This window comes from Semicossyphus pulcher, unplaced genomic scaffold (assembly GCF_022749685.1).
Source record: "Semicossyphus pulcher isolate SPU_LCO1_2020_fin unplaced genomic scaffold, fSemPul1.0.p SCAF_11, whole genome shotgun sequence".
Lineage (NCBI taxonomy): Eukaryota > Metazoa > Chordata > Actinopteri > Labriformes > Labridae > Semicossyphus > Semicossyphus pulcher.
Window position 1 is genome coordinate 22,216,839 of NW_027211615.1, and position 26,368 is coordinate 22,243,206.

A 26,368-nucleotide genomic window follows, 5' to 3' on the forward strand; every position below is an offset into this window, starting at 1 on the left:
TGCATCATCCATTTGTAATAACAGATGTACGCTGTCAGTCGATGTGTGTGCAGCTGAGTCAGCAGGGTGGTGAGCTACTGCCACCCGGAGGATGAGGAGTGTTCTGATGTTAATTCAGCAGTGCTTCTTTTCTGCATGTGGAGATGGTTGTCCTGTTCAGCTGTCCGACCCCAGCTGTCATTGGATCACAGTTTAGAGTAACCAGGTAACCTAACGAGCATGTCTTTGTACTGTGGGAGGTAGCTGTAGTACCTGGAGGGAACCCACGCGTGCTCGAGGAGAACGAGGAAACTGCACACAGAAGTATACGTCCAAACCAGGATTTAAATCAGGAACCTTCTAGCTGTGAGGTGACAGCGCTAACTTCTGCACCACCATGCAGTCAATTGAAACTATTAAACAACAACAACAACAAAACATGTAATAGGGGGGAAGTGAAATATAACACTTTCTCTTTGTTAGTAGTGGGTAGATTGGACAGACACGCACTGGAAAGATATCTTGCAGGCTCATGGGGATCGATGTTGTAAACGGCCTGCCGCAGAGGACCAGCTTACATTATCATTATGTTAGTTGTTATTGCTAATTTAAGATTTCTATTATTATTACCATTGTTCCCATAAGTCTGTATTATTTCTTGTTGTTTTTGTTGCTGTGTACGCCCCCCCCTGTCTCCCTGTCTGTATCTCTCTGCCTCTCCCTTTGTTCCCACTTTCTTGGCCCATTCCAGTCGAGACGGCCGTTCACCAACGAGTCTGGTTCTGCTCGAGGTTTCTGACTGTTCAAAGGAAGCTTTTCTTGCCACTGACTGTTGCCAAGTACTTACTCATGGTGAATCAATGTTTGGTCTCTTTCTAAATAATGTAACCGTGACAAAGACTAAAAATATTCGCTTTAAATGAACACTGGTTCTCCTAGGACAGGCTGGTTTAAGGGGTTGCACCAACTCAGCGGATTGTCGGTCAGAACAGATGAGCAAGGGCGTTCTAGTCCAATTATTTATTGTTCAACTGGTCATTTTACTAGACATTATAATACCCAAACCATAATTATTATTATAACATATAACAAGTAATTCATATTCATGACTATTAGAGTATCCATCCATCCATTATCTAGACAGGGGGGCTGGATTGGGCGAAGGGCGGGGTACACCCTGGACTGGTTGCCAGTCAATCACAGGGCTGACACATAGAGATAGACAACCTTTCGCACTCACACCCACACCCACACCTATGGGCATTTTAGGGTCACCAATTAACCTTACGAGCATGTCTTTGGACTGTGGATGTGGATGCCACGAGGAGAACATGCAAACTCCGAAAGAAAGGCCCACCTAGCCCAAACCTGGGTTTGAACCATTGACCTTCTAGCTGTGAGGCAGCGCTAACCACTGCACCACCGTGCAGCCCCTCTAGTATATACTCTACTATTAGAGTATAATAAAGCATAAGGATACTTCAAATACATTATAACCAGTGGAGTTTGACAGAACATGAAGTATCTAATTGAATGGTGTACTTTCCTGAATAAAAGCAGTGTGAGGTATTTTATTTAAATAGCGCCAAAAAGCAACAAAAGTTCTGAAGAATAAGGTTTGTGTTTAATCACATTACGGCTCAAAAACTGTTGTTGCCAACTTTAGTCTGATGTTCCAATATAACCAATTTAAAATCCTGTTAATGTCAAATACAGTGACGTTATTTTGCTCTGATAACCTGACGTATTTTATTCCTACTGCAGGTTTAGTGCACTCTTTTCACAGTCTGAAAGCAGAGTGTGAGTTTGAGCCCTGCCACTGTGACCCATATTGTGCCATGACGAAGAGTACTTTACTAATGCAACAGTTATGGCAACACTACAAGCAATCGCCAGCAGGTGTCACTTTGGGACCTGTTCATACAATGGTTATACATGGCTGTTTAGACATATCCCTGTGACACACTTATAATCTCAAAGTGAAAAGTTTTAATTATTGTCTCTCTCGCAGATCTGAGGTCAGACCTTCAGCGGAGATTTTACTAAGCACTCACGGTGTCATTAAAGGCCAAAGAATAAACAACTGAACCAAAGTTTTAGTAAAGTGTATACATTTATGTTTCTTATGTCCCAGTTATTTGACCTTCTGGACACACCGGGGTTGTCAAAATGTCTGCTTTATCAGCTGAGTCATTCAGTTTGTGATTACCGTCTTCAAATGAAGTGTATATTTTCAACAGTTGTTGCTCTGTAATGTTTCCTTCCTTCAGAACTTCAGCAGTGACAGTTTTAATGTTGACTTTCACTGACCTATTTCCAGCATGAGAAATGTGTCATAGTTGCATCAGTGTGCAATAACACATCATTAGATTATTATCACATATACTAAAATAGGTGGACAGAGTAATAAACATACGTGCTGAATGTTTTTTGACGTGTGTGGGTGTGTGTAAAGTTGCTGTAAAAGGAAACTTAACTCCATGACAACCAGCAGTTATGGAAGACGTGGGTGTACTCTGACCCCCATCATCTAACCTAACCGGCCCTTATGGTGCTGTGTGGAGGTGTGTTTACCCTGAACATACCTTCGACCACACTGCTACAACAAAGAGCTCCAAGCCTTTCCCACAGCTCAAGGCTCCAGCGTGCGTCGTGGCAACCTGGAATGGCAACACACGCACACACACACACAGTTAAAGCATCAGGCAGCAACATGTGGCCCTGTGCTGAAAAGACTGCATGTTTTCATTGTAGAGCCTTGACATTTTTCAAGCCTGTGTGTGTGTTTATGTTATGTTGTGTTGTGTTGCAGTCCTCAGGGCCAAATATGCAAGCTCCCATCCTATAGAGCCAGTAATGTTTTAAAACATACCTTTGACTTAATCCATCAATCACCCTAAAAGGTAGGCTCTAATTGTTTTTTTTAACGACCCAGACCCGGTGGGGTAATAAATGTTGTGAGGTCAAAAGAAGAGCATTTCTTTTGGATAACATTAAAGCTGGAGTGCAAAAGTGCGGAAAAAAAATCGTACTATCATACATGACAATAAAAAAAGAAAGGAAACGAAACAGAAATGTAATGAAATCATTTTTATTTTGTTTTGTTGTTAACTTCATTTTCACCTTTAACGTGGAGATCAAGCGCTGTCAAGAGGAAACAATTTGCTGCATTGTAATTGCACAAAGAGGAAAAAGAATGGCGGATTTAATTGGCTCATTTCGCACTGTCCCTAATATTGACCAATTACAAATGTGAGTGGGTGGGGCATGAAAGTCTTTTTTTCATGGTTGTTCTAGTGGCAGAGGGAGGGGTCTGCGTTGAGCGTGTTGTTGTCTGTTGCTGCTGGGGACAGGCAGAGCTGCCAAGGTTGGTGAAAGTACTGCTCAGACCAAGATTTCGGTTCATAGCATCTGAAAAAGTACTACTCCAAGAGACTACAGGTGAGTTTTTAGATTTAACCAACTTTTACTCATGTTTAGTGGGCTTTAAGTTGGATTTACTATACATGGTGTCGTGCCAAATTATGTACCCCGGTCAAATCAGTGCCTGTCAGATGAGTTCACATGGGAAGAGATGCCGGGGGAGGAAGCGCTAACTTGCTAGCTAACATTAGCCGCTTTTGAGCGATGAAATTGGTGCGTTTAAACGCCATGCGAATGTGATAAGACTTTTATTTATCACCGCATGTGACTATTAAGTCTTTCAGGCTAATTTATTGAGGAAGTAACCTCTCCTGAGTTTCCTTGACAGCGCTGCCGGCTAACAGGCTGGTTAGCCTTCAAACTTAGCAAGTAGCAGCCGAATTGAAGCCACGTTACATTTGAGTTTTCCCGTTGTCAGTTTATTGTACGAATGTGTTGTTGCTTTATGCTGATATTCACTAGCTTGAATGAATGAGTAAGTCGAGTAAAGTGCTTTGGGACAATTAAACATCAGTTTTCATCCGCAATCACTGCTATGTAAAGTTACAGTCCATCTCGACATGACATCAATGCTGTACTTACTGTATACTGGCAAGTGCTTTAAAATTATGAGTGTTTTTTGTGTTCTAATGTGTGAATTTAAAAGCCAGTTTAACCAGTAGAAGAGTCCTATTATTATAGTTGAGTTTTATGTTGTCTGGTCTGAAAACCACCGTTGTAAATAAATGCCAGACAACTGCAGCTGTTTCTCTCTCTTCTCTTGACATGAGCTGCTAATGAGTGACTCTATTTTGCCCCATGGGGGTGTTATTTGGAGCACACTCTTCATCACATCAAGCAACTACAAGATGTTTATTTAGTCCTATATTAGTCATTGCAGTGTTTAGGAGTAGTTAGGTAGTGAAACCTAGCTAAAGTCAGAAATCCATCATGAGTAATGATTTTCCAAATACTAAGTCTTAATGGTTTGCACTCTGACTGAATTATGCAAAGAAGTTAACTAGCCAATGTCAGGGGTTTTAAAAGTGTCATGACTCGGTAACATATGTTTAGAAGCCCGATATTTGAAACCAGCTTAAGATACAAAGTTTAAATGCTCCGTGAGGAATGTGCCTTTTTTGTGGCTCTCTATGCACTGAAAAGGCGCTCTTTTGTGAAGAGAGGACGTACAGCAACAGCTGCACTCCTCAACCCCAGTGTGTGCATGCTCTTGTGTGCTTACGTGTTTTGTTTCAGTCGGTATGCCAGGCCGTAATTGCAGCATTAATGGAATGCATGTTGAATTGTGTGACTGAAACATGCGAGACAATGGCTGTTGTGGCCGAACCTGATCTCTCTTAGAAGAAGTTGAAATGCTTTGCATGTTCTTTGCATTGCCTCGGGTAGCTGTGCACCTATGTATTCCCTTTTACTCACTGTGGACAAGTAAGGGCACGCGGGGCTTTATATAGCCCCAAAAGGAAAATGCCAAGTCATTAGTATAAGCAGCAAAATATATGAAGCATCACACATGATGTAACGGTTGGTTTACAACCACGTTTAAGACCCAGTGTTGTTCTGTTTGACTTCTGCTTTCAAATGTTTGGCCAGCACAACAGTTTGAATAGTGATGATAAACTCTAGCTTACACTGTAATGTTGAAGTGGCAAGACTCTTATCTTTACTTCAACTATTAAGCTCCATCATCCTCTGAATATTGATATCATTATTAACATTCAAACATTAAAATTAAGGAGTATTGCTTTAGTGCCATCTGATGCATTGCTTTGGAACATCCTAGCGATAGGCATTATTTATTTCCCTGCACACTGGTTAATCTATTTCTAATGTGAGGTGCTGGTTAACCATGTAAAGGTTTCAGATGATGTGCTGATGCAATGTGGTGCAGCAAATGGGAGAACACTGAAAGGAGGAAGACACGTTAGATGTTACAAACGGAGTCTGAATGAAGCATGCGTGGCTCGACCATCGCTGTGGCAGGACAGTAACTGTTGGTTCAAAAGTATTGTAGTTTCTGTTTTCTCACGACTCACGAGTTGTTTGTGTCTGTGATCGGAAAACAGGATATGGCATCTCATAACCTTTCGCACAGTGGCAGGTTTTCACATTGTGGTTTTTAACCTGCTCTCGCATTGTAGGTTGTTTTGTTAAATGGTTTATGGTGGTATATAATGATGTATTTCTTACTTAGGCAATAAGAAAAGATTGCATAAATACTGCTAACCTTTGACAATGTTGGCTATGTTTATTATTTTATTGTGACAGTGCAGCCAGTCGTAAAGTTCCACTGCTGCAGCCTGCACAATCTAAACAGGACTAGAATAGAAACTGATGTAACACTAGGACTAGACGATATGGCAAAAAACACAATAGTTTTTTCATAATGGATCGATATTTTTATTTGTCTTAATATACAATTTGATAATGCTGCAAGTTTGAAAAGTACCTTGATGATAGAAACAGAGGCATGAAGTAACCAGGCGGTTCATAGCAGTTTCATGTTAAAAATCAGTCTCTCTCCTGTGTCTTTTAGGGGACACAGGTCATCAGTAGGGACAGCGACCGTGTTCAGTTTTACGGTTACGATTCCTTCAGCGTTCATCATTCACAAGGTTTTTACCTAGTGCCGAATTATCCAGAAGTGTCCTCTTCTCCCACACAAAGATTAACACAGCTCAATCACTAAATAAATCACGTTTACATTAGGAATCAGTTTTTCTCTGACGCTCATCAGCAAGGCTTCAGGGGCTGCGAGCTGAGCTTCCGAAACTTACTTGTTCCTCTCTTAACTCCAGACGGCCAATGAGTAAAGTACTTCAAACTTCTTCTTCTTGCAGACGCACACACGGCTGTTCTTGTGTTTATTTATGCTGTTTGTTAGGCAGTTTGAGCTATCATTCAGAGGTTCCAGTCATTATCAACATGAATCTCATATCGAGAATGTTTAAAGGCCCAGCCCTGTGTGAACTGAAACTACACAGCAACGTATGCAACGTTTCACCTTTGGGTTGAATGTGTATCAAAGAAAATACATATTTTATTAAACTGACACACAGTTGGGTCGCACTGAGCATTGATGCGTGGGATATGATTTGTACAGCCATTACAGTAGTACCACAAAGAGACTTCAGCTACTGAAAGGTGCTGTTTTAAACTCAACAGGCCAGATGAAGGTGATGTGATATTTGCAGATAGCCTCTTCAAAACTCCAAATGCCTCAGTGGATTTGTTTGTCGAAGTCCAGCTGTGAATCAGAAGTTGCTTTGTGACTCTACATAAGAAACCACAGAGGATTTCCTACCAGGAGAATTCTGCACCAAAGCCAAGTCTAATATTTGATGCTTTAGCTGAACAAGCAATGGGAAGTGTTTTTATATCATTATTTCATTGTTGGTGCCGACTGAGGTTAGCCTGCGGCACGGCAAGGCTGTCTCTAGTTCATTCAATGAACATTATTGTCTTTGCATGTCAAATTTTGAAATTAGTTCCTCCTCCATTCAACTGTAGACAAAGGATGCCCACGCTACACCAAGAGAATAGTTAGAGTTGGTTTAAGTTATGGCGACAGGTTTACAGGTATGACCAGGACTTCAAACCTTATCAATCCAATGGATTTTATTTCTTAGTTGATGTCTGTCAGGAGAAGCCGAACACTCGTATTAAATTTGCTATAGTGGTTATTGTATTCAAAAGGAGTAAACTGAAATGTTCTATAGCTCCTGGCTCGAAGTGCTCGGCTCTCGTCCCGTTGTCAACAACTAATCATCCAGTTTACTGTGGACCACCGGCCACCGCTGACTCAGCCAATGCTGCCATCTGGGCTGGAACAGAAAACACAACAGACTTCTCGCTGGCTCCAGAGCCTCAGATGCTCAAATAACAGATTGTGTGTGTGTGTGTGTTTTTGCGTGTGTGTGTGTGTGTGTGTGTGTGTGTTTCTGCGTGTGTGTGTGTGTGTGTGTGTGTGTGCATATGTGTGTGACAGTAAGTATTAGATGGAGTGGAATAAAGTTTAAACAGTGAAGTCAGGAGATTTAAGATTATGGAAGAGTTGAAAAATTTGAATAATATACTCACATTTAAGTTGTCATAAAATATTGCAACAACAATGTCGAGGTGTTTCATTTAACTGAGAGGACCTGGCACTGAAGACACAAGATTAGGTCTGTTTAGGACAGCAGCATCCATCCTCTGCTGCTTGTTTCATTCCTTTACCGTACATCTTTATAACAGTCAACACTCACTGAATAACATCAGTCGCTCTGACAGTTCCAGAGTTCCAGGTGAAAAATATGATTGCATGAGGCAAATAATGACAGCAGCTAATTAATCAACAATTTGATGAATGTTTTAATAGTCAGTTGACTTATCAATAAAGTGACTTATTGTCTTAATCTTGAAGATCGTTCTCTTTGGCGGCACCTATGGCGAGAACCGGTAATTGCAGGAGCACACTTCCCAGGTATCCAGACAGTGTTGCATGTGTGGCGTTCAGGGTTGGCTCCGGTTGTAACTCTTGATTTTCCTCGCTGACGGTCGCTTTCCTCTTTAGACAGTTTGCCTTCATCTGAGCGTCGAGTTTGTTTCTTTTTCTTTGGATTTTCACTTATTTTTGAAGTTGTATCTGTAGTCATTGATCTTTTCTTTGTTTGTTCAGCCATAGTAGATTACTGTTTACTCGCAACACTTGCAGAGACCGGAAAAGCAGCCGCTTAGCTCCGCCTACCCTCTCTGACAGACCAACCACTGCTGGCTGATGGAAAACGCGTCACCAGACAGCCAGTCTGTAATACTGCAAATGCAAAGGCTTTCATCAGTGGGCCATAGGCTCAATCACCATTGTGCTACCTCATTTAGTCAAGAACTGCGAAAGTGAAAATAACCTAATGAGTGGACCAAATGGGTCTCGTTATGACTATTGATATTAGATATTTTCACATTACATTTAGCTGCTTCAGTTTCGGAGTCCTCATATTCATAGCATGCTGGCTCACTGTCGCAATTTCTCGGACACATTCCTGCTATGACAAGTCAAACTTTCTGCTGTGAAAAAGGCCTGTGAATCAGGGTAATTATTTCACCCATAATTGTGTACCTACTTACACAAGAAGCCTTTTCAGACTAATAATTTAGCAAAGCAGGATTAATACATCTCAGCAGTTCGAACAGCTTATCTCTTAAAAGCTTAATGTGTTTTAACACTTCAGCCACCAGCGTTCAATGTTTACCAGAAAAAATGTCCTCCAGTCAAATTTCTACAGTATTTGTATTCATTGTTGGCCGGCCCCCCGATCCCCTCCTGTTTTTATTCCTCTCAGGAAATTAGTTTTTTTTTGTGTGTGCATTCAGGCATGGCTGTGTCCCAGTAAAACATCATGCGAATCAAACCGTCCACTCCCGAGTTCCTGTTTTACCCCAAACTACCCGTCTGCCTGTCTCTTTATCTGTCTGTCTGTGAGAATGAGTGTGTGTGTGTGTGTGGAACTGCGCTGCTTTATGACCCCGCACACTTCCCGCTCACGTTTCACTTTTTATACACACATCCTGTCAGAGGGACAACAGCTCTCTGTTAGTCTGCCTGCTGCTCCGTTTCAGCTCGCTCTCGCAGCTTTGTGTTGTTCAGAGGCTGAGCTCACAATCGTCTAATTTGATATATTTATTAACCTACGGCTGCTCCCGGGTGTCTTTTGTTATGTTTTGTTTTTTTTGTGATGTTTTCTCAATCATAGCCGGCCCATTAGCTTTTATTTTCTGATAAGAAACATGTTATCTTTGGTTCACAAGAGGATTTAAAAACACAATAAACTCTTTCATTCTTAAATCCTTAAAGTTTTTTTGGCAGTCTTTAATCTTGTCATGTTTAATGCCGCATGCTGTCGGATAAGTAACCTGTTGTTTTTGAAGTGCGAGTGCTGCTACCACAGAGTCATTTAAAATGCTCACCATCTGTCCTATCAATTTTGTGCAAAGTACATTCAACTATGGGCTTCTTTGCTTTGGCATTTTATTAATGTGAAAATGCCCAAAGCATTTTATTTTCTAGGCCACTGGAAAATTGGAAAGCCTTGGAAAACATGTTACACAGCAGAGCTAGTTTGAAAGTTCTGAAACTACAAGAGATTGGCACCATCCACCTTGATTTTACTTGCTGTACTGGCACTTTAAATGTAAATACTAAGGGTTTTTTTTGCCACTGCAAGATCTGTGAATCAAAAGCACATTAAGTTGAACGTAAAAATCTGACTGCATAAAATGTTATATTAACCTTGACAGAGATTAGCGCTGCTAAGCCACCTGTTTTACTGCATTTCCACAGCTGGCAGGAGGATCTTGGCCTCAGCACGACTGCCTTTTTGCAATTCAGCAGCACTTTCACTGATCTTAGCAGGTGCGGGAATCCGGAGATTTACAACTGTTTATTGTTGATGACAAGCGAACGGACTTGCAAGGGAAAGAATATCGTGCAGCCGTCACACCAGTGGAGTGACCAAAACAGCAGCAGTGTGGACAGGGCAGGGCACTGACTGTGTCAGAACTGGCTTACTGTGTTTGTGTGTGTGTGTGTGTGTGTGTGTGTGGGCGTCCGTGCGGGCTGCAAAGTAATGGCTTAAACTCTGACCCTGATTACTGTATCTTGGGATTGTGATGATTTATACTGATTATAAGTCTTTATATTTTGATATTGTTGCAGCTGCTAGAAAAATAGATACATTACTTGTGTTACATACATGCTGCAGTTGTATGCGTTTGATGTTGGTATGGTTACATATGGTTCTAATTAACAGATATTCTTATGTATGTGCATCTACAATCTGAAAACAACTGTACTTTGCATGACATACAAAATTCTAATAAAATAGTCTTCTGTTGCACCAAATTAAATTATTAATAGGTGCTGATTTTAACACACGACACACTACAAATTAGGGATCGACCGATTATCGTTTTTTTTTTATCCGACGGCCGATAAGAGTGCAGAGTGCTCACACACATGGCAGAGAGGAGAAAAAGTTAATTTCTTTGCAAATTTTATTTAACTTTGTTTTATTTACTTTATAAAACTTCAGGAAGTTATTTATTTATTTATTTAAATTTTCAGTTAACTTTATAAGAGATGCTGCTGACCCTGGGAACTCCCTGCGCTTTTTGTTTGTTTGTTTAATAAACATATGCTTAAAGGCATTTAAACAAATTCAAAATTTTGACGCCAATATTTTCACTTTTACTGCAAATGAATATCGGCTCCAAATATCGGTTATCGGCCTCCTTGACTACTGATAATCGGTATCGGTATCGGCCCTGAAAAAACCATATCAGTCTATCTCTACCTCAAATAAACCTCTTCTAGTCTGAACATCTACTAAATCAAATGTGATTAATGGTGATCAGAAAATGGGTCAATCACTGTGACACTTTTATCACAAAAATGAAACATCACAAACACAGTGGAGTCTGGTGATAAAAATAAAATCATGCAGACATGTTTGTGGTGCGCTGTGAGCAGCCTTAGTGTAAATCAAGTCTATAGCATTTGTCAGTGATTACTTGTACTTAGCGAGCGGTAACGGGATATCTGCATTAGAGATAGACCGATATGGTTTTTTCAGGGCCGATACCGATTATTAGTAGTCAAGGAGGCCGATAACCGATATTTGGAGCCGATATTCATTTGCAGTAAAAGTGAAAATATTGGCGTCAAAATTTTGAATAATACAAACTCCAACACTTAACTCTGTTTAAATGCCTTTAAGCATATGTTTATTAAACAAACAAACAAAAAGTGCAGGGAGTTCCCAGGGTCAGCAGCATCTCTTATACAGTTAACTGAAAATTGAAATAAATAAATAAATAAATAACTTCCTGAAGTTTTATAAAGTAAATAAAACAAAGTTAAATAAAATTTGCAAAGAAATGAACTTTTTCTCCTCTGCGCCGTGTGTGTGAGCACTCTGCACTCTTATCGGCCGTCAGATTAAAGCAAAAAAAGAAAAAAAAAGGCCGATGCCGATATGCGTCAAAATGCCGAATATCGGCGCTGATAATCGGCCCGGCCGATAATCGGCCCGGCCGATAATCGGTCGATCCCTAATCTGCACAGACGTCATCTGAGCACAAAACGGCGGCCGCCATTGGGACGTACTGTATGTTTTTCACAGCCAGCAGAGTTTGTTTTGTTTATTACACTACAGCGCGTCCCTGAGACGGTACAACATCAACAACATGACTGAACGCAGCATGATCAGCGAAAAGAGTTTTTTAACCACTACGAAGTTCGTGGTGACTGGCTAGTTGTTCTTGTTGCAGCTAAAGTAGCGCGTCGCAAGACTGTGTACTCGTGATCTTTGTCTGCACTGATTAGATGTGCAGAGGGTTAAAACAGCGGTGCTCTGACAGAAAGGTGTGATTTTAAGTTTCACTACAAATCTAGTTTATAATGTACCGTTCTGTATGGGAAAGATTAGGTGCGTCCCTGGGATGCATGGATAGGGAGTTTACTGCATCCCTTTAAATGTGTCAAAGACGCAGGAGGCGTACCTAGAAACATCACTGGTCAGTGTACTTCCTGAAACTTGTCACGTCTCTATTTGTGCAACAGTTAGTGTCCAATAAAGCGCACTGTTATTAGTCTCAGGAGTCAGAGTTCCTTCTCTCTGTCATTTAGTTCTGCTTGGGCTATGCACAGGCTCCTGTATCTGTGACTGTGTGTGTGCTGTGATCTGCACTTTTGCTTTCCAGGCATGGACACAAGATGTATGGCACGCAGACTCGGAGTAACAAAGTGAAGGCAGTGTGAGGAGGAGAAAACTGGCCTGGATATGTTGCATGACTAACTTAGCGAGTGCACTTGATCTCGTCCTCAGTCAAGCCTGCAGACTCGTCTGATGGCAGAGACCAAAGGCATGAAAAGGTCAAGCGTCTTCTGCTTAACCATTCTGCACTGATTAGCACCGATCCTTCAGTGTAGAGCAAGCGTTCACGGACCGCCATAAATAGGTCTGTTTTTATAAGGAACACCCATGTGTCCCACTCCCTGTGTTGATAAAGCCTGTTTTTGCAGAAATTACCCAGGGACCTTTTCTCTAAGCTGCGAACAATGTCATGTGCAAGACTGACGCTTGGCTCAGTGGCACAGTGACTTGTTTGATGCCAAATAAGTAGTTTGCGCTGGCAGGTAGAATTTTTTACCGTCAGACATTACCTGTGGTAGTGGTAAAAGAAAATATGGATACATTCTAGTATTGTGATATAATTCTTTGTCCGTGGCAGTGATTGTTTTTGTGTTGTTTAAACCCCTGAGCACGAGATCGCAGTGTTGTTGTCTATCAAAAGGCCCCACCAATACAATTAGCCGAGGTGACAGCTAGCGAGATCCACCTGTTACTCAAAGTGGTCTTGCCTCTTATTATGTGTTATTGTCGGCCTTAATGTAAACGAGTGAGCTATATACATATTCACCACCTGCCCAGTTGCCATAGAGACTGTAAACGTGTTTCAGTATGTGGCCTAATGGGGATTGACTTGACCTGAATCGACTTGAGGATCTGAGTTTTTGGAGTGTGTTTTTTTAATGTCCATGCTGGCATTTCTCAGGCCAATAGATAGCTGCTTGGTTTCTAGTCTTCCTTCTAAATATAGCTAACTAGCTGCTAGCTGGAGCTTTATATTTAACCGGCAGATTTGAGGTATTTGATCTTCTTATCCAGCTCCGAGCGATAAAGCCAATAAGCTTATTTCGCTACTTGTCAAACCATTTCTTCTGGTTTATATGGTTTAATTACAATAACATTAAACCATGGTATTATTCTGTCATAGCATTGCAATACACATAGCTAACAATAGCAGCCTAGTCTTTGGTTGACCATTCGTCACCCAAGAATATTTCAAGTGGATAAATGATGAAATCAAGTTAGTATTTGTGGATTGTTGATAAATATGTTTAGTATGTGTGATACTTTAGATTTAGGGCATCTGTTCATCTGCTTAGGTGTATCAGTTAGGGTTCTCTTGTTGTCAACTTTCCCACCTAAATTTAGCCAGTTGATGCCGATTGTCTCCGTACCCACTGCCAGTGGAGTATCCTGCTTTCGTCTGACGTCACAAACGCGCCTGAAACAGGGTTAGTAAACAGTGAAGATGTTACGGTGGTTAGGTCTTTATTGTATCTATTACTCATTAAGTCTTTTTATCAAACTCGGCGCCGACAAATTTGGAACGATGCGGACGGAGACGGGCGGAAGGAGCCGCAGAAGTTTCAGATGGAGCATAGCATCACACCGGAAAGGGGGCGGAGATTAGCGTGTCGACACTGGTTCCCATCAATGCTGATTGGAGCCGAGGCTTTAATTACCCCGGTCTACTGCAGAGCCATTTGACCCAGGTGCTGATTGTAACCTCTCCCATTAAGCAAAAAAGCCGGGTGTTAGTGTTTTTTTTTTACCAGTGGGAAAGCGGCTTTTGTTGCCCCCACCCCGCAGAGTTGGTGGCTGAGCAGATTGCTTGATGCTCTCACACACACAACATTAGTTTCACACAAGAGTCAGTCACACACAGACATGGTTCCCTTTGTATCTGCAGTGCTGTTGACATGCAGGGCTTGGCAGAACAGAAGTGGCATTGAGCAGAGATGTAGGAGGAATTTCTACGCCTAGAGTCCCACTCTGCGCAGCAGAAGCTGCTAGCAGCAGCCAGTCACTCTGCCTCCTCCTCTCCAAATACCAAACGCCCTCCTTCACTTTCCTACTCGCTTTTTGCCTTGATTTCTTTTCCTCCTTCCATTGTTCTCTTCTTGCTCTCCTATGTGCCTTGGCAGTCCGGCTCTTTCTATCCCACTTTCTCTTTCTTAGCATTGACAGAGGCCTCGGAGTTATTTACTACGACCACAGACCCCCCTCCCTCTCCTCAGCTCTTTTAACAGAAAGTGAGTCTCTGTTGCCCTTATCAGTGTCTCTCTCTCTCTCTCTCTCTGTTTCTACATCAGAGGCCAGATGTGGAGGAGGGATAGTGGTGTGTTTGTAATGAGCAAGTGTAAAAGTAGGCAGCAGGCCCATCTGAGTGAACCACAGGGCACACAGAGCCAGCTGCTGAACGGAGCCCAGTACTGCTGCAGTGGACTACACTCAGTATTGTGCTTCGGTGTCACTGGCTCAAGTGTGTGCGAGTGTGTGATGTGATGCTGGGTTTGCGAGTGCTTAAATATGAACTGTGCTCGATGTACGCGTCCTGTCTGCTGAAGAGGCCTTCAGTGTGTGTAGAGCGTTTAGAGCACAGTCAGCGGACCGAGACTGTTGAATCCTGTGCCGGTATGTCGAGTAGACTGTAAGAGGAAGGAGAACGAGTGTCAATGACAGAGCAGAGTGAAGCAAGGCTGCCATTGTGGTGGCGCTGGGCAGGTTTCCCCTTCTCCACCCTGCCCACCCTCTCTCCTGCCTCCCTGCAGCACCCCGCTCCCCCCGGCCTGTGTCCATATTAGGGCAAAACTCAGCCAACCTCCCCTCAAGCTGAGCTCAACCCCCCCCCCCCCCCCCCCCCCCCTCAACAACGCCCTGCTGTCACATTTGCTCCAGCGAAGGGAGCCTGAGGGAGACGCAGCTCCCTTAACCCAATTTGAAGGCCTGTTTTCCTGGCCAGTCAAAACAGCAGAAACATTTTAAAAATGAATGCAGAGCGCCAAGGCCAATCTCTGTGTTTTTCTAAAGTCCCAGGCTGGTGTGTTGTATGTATATTGTTTATATCTTCCGTACCTGTAGTTAATTGGCTTATCTTGAGCAGAGCTTGTCCATATGCCACTCGCTGACCACTTTTCTCCAACATGCTTTGTAGTTTATATACGTGCATACATCCTTATTTTTGCCCCAAGATAATAAAACCCACGCTGTCCTTAGTCTGATCGTTGTGCTATTGACTACCCCTCTACTATTTTAAGTAGATGGTCTCAGTGGTCACTTATACCCCTTTCCCACCAAAAATTAGCGTGTTGACGCAGGTTTTTCAGACCCAGGAAGACCCACTTATAAATATAGATTGTCTTTTTTCCCATTGCCAGTGAAGTATCCTCCTGTCGGTCTCTTCCTGCTGCGTCACCGTCTGACGACACAAACGCGCCGGAAACAGGGTTACTAAACAGTGACGATGTTATGGTTGTTAGGTTTTTATTGTATCTATTACTCATTCAGTCTGTTTATCAAACTCGCCGCCGACAAATTTGGAACGATGTTCGAGCGCTGCTTGGACGGAGACGGGCGGAGTTTGTAAAGGGGGCGGAGATTAGCGTGTCGACCAGGATTTTGTGTTCCCATCAATGCCGATCAGAGCTGAGGCAATAATTACCCGTGTGTACTGCAGAGTAATTTGACCCGGGTCTGAATGCTGATTCTAACCTTTCCCATTAAGCAAAAAAGCCAGGTGTTAGTGTGTTTTTTGACCAGCGGGAAAGCGGCTTTAGAAGGACAACACTCAGCAGGCACTGAGGTGATGAGTATGTACAGGTTGTACTGGGTCATTCTTCTTCAGGAACTTTAGTGTGTAAATGTTCAACTATACAAATAAGCAACTTAGAAAGCTCAGAAGCAGTTTGTACCAAAATAATACTCTTATGGTTCTGTAAAGGCACTTTGGAAAATACTGCAAATGATAGACACTATAGCTAAACAATTGGTTTGTGCTTGCCAGTCATTTTCCTAGAGATTCCCAAACAGAAGTTATTTTGGGTCGTCGGTGTTGACTTTGGTTTCCTTTTGGTTTAAACAAAGTCTCACACAGAGGAAATGGGTCGACTTAACAGACATAAGAGCTTCTGTGTTAGGACATTGACATTTAAGACTCAGAACAGTGTCCCTTATTCAATTGTAACCTCCCATCGAATCACGCGTGATCTCAAAAAGGTCCTTCGGAGAAATAACCTCTTGTGTTTTGCACATACCATGGTAGCCTTTAATTAGATCCTATGGGTCTATTACCTTATAATTATTCTAATGAAGACCACAAGAATGCAGTGCATACAGTTCATGACAAATATGGGGATTGTTTAACCCCCCTTAAAGAGAGGAACAATGTAAAGACAATGCTAATTAAATCCACAGTATATATTGTAGCGTTCTGAAGTATGTTGCTTGATTGACAGATGTCTCAGCATATCTCAGTCTCTCTCATATCTCTTTTCTGCTGCGTCACCGTCTGACGTAAACGGTAAATGGACTTTTACACTACATGTTACATTCACCCATTCACACACTGATGGCAGAGGCTGCTACATAAAGTGCCCAACTGTCAATCAGTTATCACATTCATACCTGTTGTCTTGGCCAAGGACACTTTGACATGTAGCCTGAGGGAGCTGGGGATCTAACCGCCGACCTTTCGATTGAAAGACGACCGACTCTACCACTGAGCCACAGCCGCACCGACGAAAACAACGCGCCTGAAACAGGGTTAGTAAGCAGTGAAGACGGTGGTTAGGTCTTTATTGTACTCATTCAGTCTGTTTATCAAACTCGCCACCGACAAATTTGGAACGATGTTCGAGCGCTGCTTTGGGCGGAGACGGGCGGAGTTTGTAGCTGAGATGACAAGGAGTCGCAGAAGTTACCGATAGAGCATAGCATCGCGCCGGAGAGGGGGCGGAGATTAGCATGTCGACTTAGGTCTTGTGTTCCCATCAATGCAATTGGAGCCATGACGATAATTACCCGGGTCTACTGCTGAGTCATTTGACCCGGGTCTGAATGCAGATTGTAACCTTCCCATTTAGCGGGGTTTTTTTTGACCAGTGGGAAAGCAGCTTCAGTTGTGGTGGTTTCTCTTTGCTTTCAAATTGTAGCTTTTTCTCCTTTCCTAAGTTTTGGATTTTGTTATTCCAGTCTGAAATCCAAATTCTAACTTATTTGTGAGCTGGATACTGTATTTGCTTTATTCTATAATTCCTCATAAATAGTATTTTTCTCCATCTAATGAGCTACATAATCATTACAAGATCTCAATATCTTATCTCTTGCCAACATGGCTGATGGATACGTTTCCAAATACAGCCAAAATTCAGCAGTGTTTGGCTGGTGGTAATTTTTCGTTCGGCTGGCATTGACTGTGTTTGAACAGCACTACAAGCCTTTTAAAGATGTATCTGTTTTTTATTGGCACTTCTGTGGTCCTCATCGTGAACAACACAGAGGGCTCTGACCCTCCTGTTCAGTCATCATCAAAACTGAGAAGTCTTTTTTATCTTGTTCCACATTCAGTGTGTTACACACACGGCTGTTTGACATAAATGAACCAAGATATTGGAGAGGAAAGTGTTTCTCCTTTTTACTTCGGACCTGTGTTTGACAACGTTGCTCTCTGAAGGTTCATAAATCTTCACCAGAGTAAGAGGAAGCAAACTGGAGCCAGATTCCTTTAACTGCCGATCAGGTTCAGCTGGCTTTGAGTTTTCTGGCCAGGGGGAAAAGAAACAGCATTTCCTGTTGCTACTTAGAAATGTTTTGTGAGCTCTTATGTCATAAGTATAAAAAACACCAGATATTAACCGTATAGGAAATGAATCATAGTGATTGCATTGATTATTTATCATTTCAATAAAGGAACAAAACACCTAAACTTTTATAATTATGTGTCAGGTGGCATCTTTACAATCTCAAATGCATTTTTAGGTGAGCTGTTATCAATAATAATGACGTTCTAATGTGATTACACTCAAGAAGAAGTGCAGCCGTACCTGCATGACAAAAAGGGAACTTAACACAGTTCCCACACTTTTCACCGCTGGTTCAGCCTACTTGTTTTTTTTTGCTTATTTTCTTTCAGCTTTGGTGAGAATGCGAGAAAACGCATTTCCTGTTCAGCCGAGTGGCAGTTTACATTGAGGAGGATGTACTCGCAGAAGTGTTAATTTCTTTCATTTTCCTGTCGTTTAACTGTTCTGTTCTTTTGCGGGTTACCTGCATCAACGTCAGGGTAGAGTTGGACGCGCGAGTGCTGCAATGCGACACATGTGATCAGGCCTGAACAATATGAGGACGATCTGCCATGTGCAATACTATAGTTCAATGTTGCCATGACAATATGTCTTGTGATATATAATCAAATTAGGGATGCGCAATATTGGATTTTTTGCTGTTATGCAATATGCTGATATTTTCCAACCCCTTTTGCTGATTGCCAATTTTGATACCGATATGTTAGACACATGTTTTTTCCCACCTAATTGGAGAGAACATGAAGTCTCCCCTGTAGTGGAATTGATATCATGCCTACTCTTATTGTAGTGGCCGACTGGCAGATGCAGAAATAACACAATACAGTGCTTTTTAAAATGTACACATTCACTGAAACTTAGAAAATGTCACATACAAATAAATATGCTTTTTGTACATAACCTGTCAATTAAAACTGTAATATTCATACAGCTTGGACAGGCTTGGATGATGCTCTCCCTGAGACAACCCTGACAATAGCAACAACTCGGGCAAATTTCACCTATTGCACAGAACAAATGCATAAATTGAAATCAACCTTACAGTCTGTTTCAGAAACTTTGAAAAACTGCCAGACCGCAGACATCTCGCACTCTTCTTCACGCTTGACGGAAGAGGCGCGGTGCAGGCAGTGAGCACGCACACTCGCGCCGAGTTAATGTAGCATTACGTCAAGCTTTTTTAGGGAATCGTTGAGCATTTAGGCAGAATGAAATAGGGATAGACCAGTTATCGGCGCCGATATTCGGCATTTTGACGCATATCGGCATCGGTCTTTTTTTTTTTTTTTTTTAATCCGACGGCCGATAAGAGATCAATTTAAAACTGGGTTATTTTGGCTCTGATGCAGCCGCGCCTCTCTGTCTGCAGTCACTACTCTGTCTCCAGCATTGTCCCACCCACAGCACTGATTGGTTACACGCAGAGCCATGGGACGGGTAACAGCCAATCAGCAGTGAAAGCTGTGCTTGCAGCTCAGTGCTCACACACACGGCGGAGAGGAGAAAAAGTTAATTTCTTTGCAAATTTTATTTAACTTTGTTTTATTTACTTAATAAAACTTCAGGAAGTTACTTATTTATTTATTTAAATTTTCAGTTAACTTTTTAAGAGATGCTGCTGACCCTGGGAACTCCCTGCACTTTTTGTTTGTTTGTTTAATAAACATATGCTTAAAGGCATTTAAACAAAGTTAAGTGTTGGAGTTTGTATTATTCAAAATTTTGACGCCAATATTTTCACTTTTACTGCAAATGAATATCGGCTCCAAATATCGGTTATCGGCCTCCTTGACTACTAATAATCGTATCGGTATCAGCCCTGAAAAACCATATCGGTCTATCCCTAGAATTAAAGCATTGTTTTATCGGAGGAAAATATCAGCATCGGCAGATATATCATTTACAAGCCATTATGTGCAAATACCGATAACGTGCTGATCCCTAAATCAAATATTGAAGTGTGTATGTTAGCTATAACAAGAGGATAAGAGTGTGACTCATGGTTTATAAAGTGAATACAGAGTGAAACAGTGCTCTCAGATGAACGAAACTAGTGGTTAGACGTGTCCTCGTTTTCCCTCCACCCTCCCTAAATCCCTAAACCCAGAGCTCACTGGGCTCATCTGAATCCATCATCTATTCATCAGTTGTTGCCATGCAGAGTGGAAGAAAGATGCTCCAGAGTTGTCGCAAACACACACACACACACACATTCACACACATTCATTACTCTTGGGAGGGTTGCAGTCTTCCAGCCCATTGAACCTCCATTGAGGTTTAACCCGTGTTTGAACCTTTAGAGGGTGTCTGCAGTAGGCAGAGCGTCCTCCGCCAGATGTGTCCCTCCCTGTCCTCCTCCCTCCCTCACTTCATCTTTTGCCTTGGACAAGCTTTAGCCATCAAAGACACATGTGTTTTTTCACCACACCGTAAAAGCAATATAGCCCCACGCACGCGCACACACACACACACGGTTATCTATTTGCCTGAAAATAAAAGCTAATGGCGGGATTTCTGATTACTCTACACTCGCTCAGCAGTCTGCACACCAAGTCGCCTCGCGTGACCTGGAGTGTTGGAAATATGCGTTTTCCAGTTGTGGAGATAATGTTCATCCGAGTAAATAATTGATTTGCAGGTTCAATCCTGGATGTCTGCAAACATCAACAGCTGTCACGCTATGCAGTTTGTGCCGAGGCCTCCAGTTGGCAGTTTTATTGGAGTATGTAATGAAGCAGAATCAGATGATTTGACTCGGATTCGTCGTATTCACATTTTGTTGTGTGTAGGTTGCAACCAGTAATCTTACCTGATTGTTGATTGAGATGAGTGAGCGCTTGGTCGAGACTCAAGGAAAAAGCACGTCTAGTGAGCTCAGCAGTTTCACCCCTAACAGTCTCTGTAATACATACAACACCAAACAGTCATGCTTTCTGTTCACTGCTCTGCACTACAAGATGCTCATCATATTATAAGCCTGGCTGAATGGGAGTTATGCTTAATTTTGATTGTGGAAGCTTAAATGTAGCATAAAGAAAACACTGCGTCTCGCTTCAATCTGGGTCATGGCCCGTTCCTCCCCTCAGGACAAGAAGCAGTTTTTGCCGACTGTGTACAAGAGACAAAAGCTCAGCAGTATGCGTGTCTGTACGCCGTCTCTACACTGCAAAAGTCAAGAACCATTTTGTTCAGTTTGTTTCCCTTTTCGAGGAGGCATTCCACTTCCAGTCGGCTGTGACGGCCTTGATTTGGATCTGTTTGCAGGTAGTTTGATGAGCAGAGTCGTGGACAAATGCTTTCTGACTGACTTTGTCTCATTGTATCTCTGTGCTTATCACTCTCCCCAACGATGCAAGCAACAATGCAGAGGATGTTACTCCACCGCATTTGCCCAGTTGTAATCGCTGTTTGCCAAACAGTTTCCTGTGCCTGGCGTTCATCAGCGTGATGTTTTTGCCTCGTTCATTCCAGTGGCTTCTGCAAATCAAAGCTACAAAGCAGTTTCATGCAGTTGGTGAGTCATCTCAGTTTGAATTGTAATTATCGTTACGTTTCAGCCTGACAGTCAGCATGTTGAGAGGTAACACCAGCAGCTTACTGGATTCATTCATGAAGAAAGATGTGTCATGTTTACATACTGCAGCTTAATCTGTAAGAGAACCACACCTCAAACCGTGTTAGACAAATTTGTATTAGATAACAATATATGCTTACTGGTTTACCTAGTACTCAGTGGTTAGAGGCCGATGTTTGGCTTGTAAACACACTGTGAAAGCAGGGTTTCTGTTATCCAGTAAGTGCTGGTAAAATCTGCTGAAGTTCCGACATGTTAAAATATCATAATGTCCGGTGAAAGTAATATATGTTCAACAAAAAAAACCTGATTCATTATAACTCCGTCCCCTCAGTGCTTCAGGAATATGCTAAACCATTATCAGTCATTTTGGCAAAGGAATCACTGGCGAGGACGCGTCAGCAGCCACAGCCCCTCTCATAGATGCCAGTGCTGTGATGAAAGTACTCCGCGGCTATGGAGGCTTGAATTTCTCCAAGTCCTCATCAGAGATATCAGTGAAGTATATCCCGATTAATAGCCTATATATTAACTAATATTAGTATGTACAACGAACTACACTGCCTCAGGGAGAGGGAGAGAGAGAGGGAGAGAGAGAGGGAGAGAGTGCGCATGCATATGGACAGGGCAGATGCGGCGCAGAAAGTGTCATTTGAGACGTGTTGTTCCGCTGTATAAAGTTCAGTTTAGTGAAGTGTATGAACTGAACGATAGACGGGAGTCGTTGTTTACAGTGAAAGAGTGAGCTGTCTCATGCACGACTCCTCAGCAGGTTGAAAGTGCAACATTACGCTTATCGAATGTTAATTTTTGTAACGACAATTCAGTAATTTCCCTACCCAATTCTACACCCTTGATACAGCCTGCCCATCAATTGTTATTAAGTTAAATAAATGCAGATAATATTTGACCGTAATTTCACCCAATTTGTCCGGAACATTGAAAGCTTCCAGGACACTTGGACCGACACTAACGGAAACTCCGTGTGAAAGCACAGCTCATGTGAAAGGCAGATGAGATGGACTGTTATTGGCTTGTTGTTTCAGTGAACTATGGGATATGGAGTCCTTTGTGTTCCTCCGTAAACAGTAGCCTACATTGTTAAGGATTGTGTAGGAAGTTCGTCGGACACTGTATCAGTGAAGTAGTGCGTCTCGTGCCATGTATGCCCATGTCATGTCCGTAAATACACCTCAAGGAGACTTACAGCCGTCTCCTTCTCAGAGGTGGAAGATATCAACTTGTGGATCACTTGGCATAAAGGTCTTTTTCAGTGCTCTTTAGTTTTGCTCTACTTCAGTCGTTCCACTTTATTTGTCACAGCTGATTCACTTCAGCAACATGGAGGCGCTGTCACAATAATGATGCTCTCTTTCTTTCTCTTTAGTTTTTTAGATTTTGGTTTGGATGTACAACTCCTTCTCATGGTTATATATTATTTCTGCGACTTCCCTCGGGATTATTTGTGGCATTTTCCTCTCGTCTTCATCACACGCCTGCAGTCTGTCTCTCTCGCTCTCTCTCTCTCTCTCCCTCTCGCTCTACTACCCGGCGGGTTTGGCATCCTGCTTGCCAGGCGTTCAACCAGAGTGACGGCAGCTTTCATCACACACCTTCCCTTTTCGAAACAGTAAACTATGAAAGAACAAAGTGTGTACGTGCGTGTGTCCCCTCTGGGGTTGCACTCTGTCACATTCATGTGCTTCCCCTGTTTTAACGAATGTCTCTGCTGTCACCATAGAAACGGATAGCTTTTAGACACCGCCTTGCAGGCAGTGTGTTTGGATATTCATGGAAAAGACTGATAACGTTTTCATGCGAGACCGTTTTACATCTTTTATGGGGGTGGATGTGTCAGTGCTTAAAAAAGAAATTGCTTCGGGCGAAGTCAGGACATCACTTTTGTAGAAGTCATTGATAGCTAACTGCAGTCTAAGAACGAGACAGCGTGGTGAATTCAGCATTGTAGCCCAGTTACTGTGACTTAAAAGTCATGACTGTAAAAATGCAGATCAGACAGATAAAATTTGTCTCCAGACAGATGTTAGAAACACATCTGCCATCATGGCGTCCACTGGCTGCTCAGGATCAGGTTATTTAAAATACTTTATAATAAGAATTAAAGGTGGCAAAGTTGGATAATCCAGAGCCTCGCTGTCAAATGAATAAATACTGAGCAAAATGGTGTTTAAATGAAACCCTTGCACACATGCAGTACTAGGTTCTCATTAAGAACCAGAAGAGAGGACACTGAAGTCTGTGTAAAGTACACTAAGGGGGGAGTTCGTTAAAGGATTGCGCAGCGTTTGCGCCCGCAAAACCTGTGCAAATGACACAAAAAGACTCATTCTCCGAGCACACGCAGAGGGCTGAATGCACCCCAAAGCGTCTCTGTGGTCTGGTGCCGTGTGCGCGTATTTAAATGACGCATTCGGGGAAATTTAGCCACTTTCTATGTGAATGAGCCTCGTGGCAAAAAGCCCCTAATTCACAAATGGCAGCGCTAACAGCACCGCACAGTTAGAGTGAAAATATCACCACCTGCAGAGAGCTGGTGGTAACTACGGCGCAGTATCATAAGGGCCGTCACGCTCTGAGTTTCCAGCGATGTTTTCAACAATTCATCTTTTGTGGGAATAAAAATGTGTTTGTCTGTAAAAAACAATCTGTTAATAATATTTTGTCATTATTCTAATAATTGACAGACCTATCAGTCCGGGGCTGTGCGAGGCTCAACCCTGGCACACGCGCACACTTTGGAGCCGTTACGCATGACTGGGATTATTATCTGGACGAGCTGCTGTTGAGCGCTCGTTCAAAAAATAAAGCTCCGTTAAAACACCTGTCAAGGCTGTCCAAAGTGCCGCTCCCTCCTCTCCCGGCTCATCACCGATCTGTGCGTGGAGGTGAGGTCCGTCAGTGTGTGCTCAACTGATGTCTGAGAGCGCAGCAGAGAGAGGAGGTGCAGACAGCTTCTGCAAAAGAGAGCAAACTGCACAAAAGTGTTTGCACTTGAATATAATCAGTGCAATTTGCATTGTGAATCGGACCTTGAGACGGGGCAGATAGAGGATGCAAATGAGCGGCCACAATTCATTATTAGGAAATTCCCCCCTAACTGTCTCTTGGAGTCAGTTTGTCATGAAAGCAATGTTTATGATGGTACACACATTTTCCATGATTGCAAACCTCTTGGTGAGAGTCGAGCTGTTGAAAGCTTCCCTACGTTTGTCGGAACAAAAGAAGAGTTTGTGTCACTTCCTCTCGGCAGAATCAAACCGGCTGACATGTTTTTCTTTTTGTCTAACAGAGTATTTGAAGTCTGTTTGACAAAGCTGATAAAACATCACACTCGCTCCTTTTGTTCAATGTATTACTCTTGATAACAATTCAAAGCTGAGGGAAGAATCAACCTCAACACAATCACATTTTAATGACTCACAATGGGACGTAATGAGGCTGTATTTTATGCGTGTTGTTCGTGGCGTCCCTGGAAAAATTCCTCTCTGGCTCCTGATTGATGTTTCCTGAAAAACATGTTTATTTTTCAGCACACATCTCCCTGATCTCTGTATGGCTCCACCACATGCTGGGATGATTGACAGATTTACTGACTGCTAAAGTGACTGACTCATCTGCTCACTGGCTACATGTGTAGCTTGTTTAATAAAAGGCTGGGTCATCGGGATGTGTAGATGACTAAATGGCTAGCTCATGGCTAAATGGCCTTCCTGGCTTACTGAATTAATCAAATTCAGTGTGATTGTGTTAATGAGTTGACTGCCTGCCTGTCTTTGCGGCAGGCTGGAAAAAACCGCTATCACTGAAAGAGGAAGGAGAGAAGTAAAAGGAAGAAAGATAGAAAGCAAGACAAGGGGAAAAGGGAAGGAGAGAAAGAGAGTGCGTGGATGAAGAAGTGAACGTGCGGAGAAAGAGAGAAGTTAGATGAATTAAGTGGATGTGATGGTGAAGTGTCTGCTCTCATCAGGGCTCGCTCTGTGCTGTCCACATGGTGTTTTGGCAAGTGTGTGCGTGCGTCTAAAAGGTCCAGAAGGGACACATGAAGTGTGCAGTGTGTGTCTGCAGACCTTGTGAAACGTTGAGGTGAAGTCCGCTCATGTGTCAGACCATGGGGAGTCACCACGCACCACCATGCCCTTATAAGGAGAAAGTCTAGTGTCCCTATGGTGGCTCCATCCATGCATCCATCCATCAGCAGCATCCCACCTTCTTTCCGTCGCTCTGTTGCTGTGCAGGTTCTCCAGAGCAGGGATGGGGGTCAACGCAGACAGATGAGGATATTTACAGTGACAGATGGGACTGTCTCACTCTAGAGCTTGTAGTCCTGATTTATTGTTAGGTGCAGAATACACAGAACACGCACAATGAATATATCTTATATTTTAAAACATCACCCTGGAAGTCGGTCTCTTAACACTCCTGCCCTCCTCCCCGATCATGTTTGGCACTAGGCTTGGGGATCAAGGGAATTGATACGTCAGTTACCTTTGCGATTAACCCCAGTAGGAACTGAACCTCTGTCGTAGCCCCAAAAACCCCGGCTTAAACCTTAAGTTACCTTGTTAGCCCCAAATCCGTACAGGCCTCTGCTGAGACAGAATAAGCCATAGCAGATGGGCCACAAAAAAAACCCCAAAATCTTTTGCAGCCACAACACGTTATTATCCAGAACTGTAAGGGTGGGAATATGGTGATAATCTGATTCTTGGTGTCATGATTCAACTCAACATGGACAGTATAAAAAGATAGAAAACGCATTTCCACCTCTCATTGTATTTATTTGAAGCCAAAATACCCCCAAGGTGGGCGCTGGCAGTAGAAATCGGCAGGTGGAGCTGCCGATGCACCACCCCTTCTGCTAACCAAAACACATATTTTAACTAACTAAAAACCCAGCAAGGATC

The 26,368-nt window shown here is 42.6% G+C and overlaps 1 protein-coding gene across 1 annotated transcript in view; it reads left to right on the plus strand.

The window, feature by feature from the left end:
- Window positions 1-3,337: 3,337 nt before the first annotated feature.
- The window catches only part of fam49a (family with sequence similarity 49 member A), a 43,409-nt gene continuing 20,378 nt past the window's right edge, over window positions 3,338-26,368 (plus strand). Inside the window, exon 1 of the mRNA XM_069656200.1 lies at window positions 3,338-3,420. The gene's annotated coding sequence lies outside the window, so the exon portion shown is untranslated. The remainder of the gene's footprint in view (window positions 3,421-26,368) is intronic.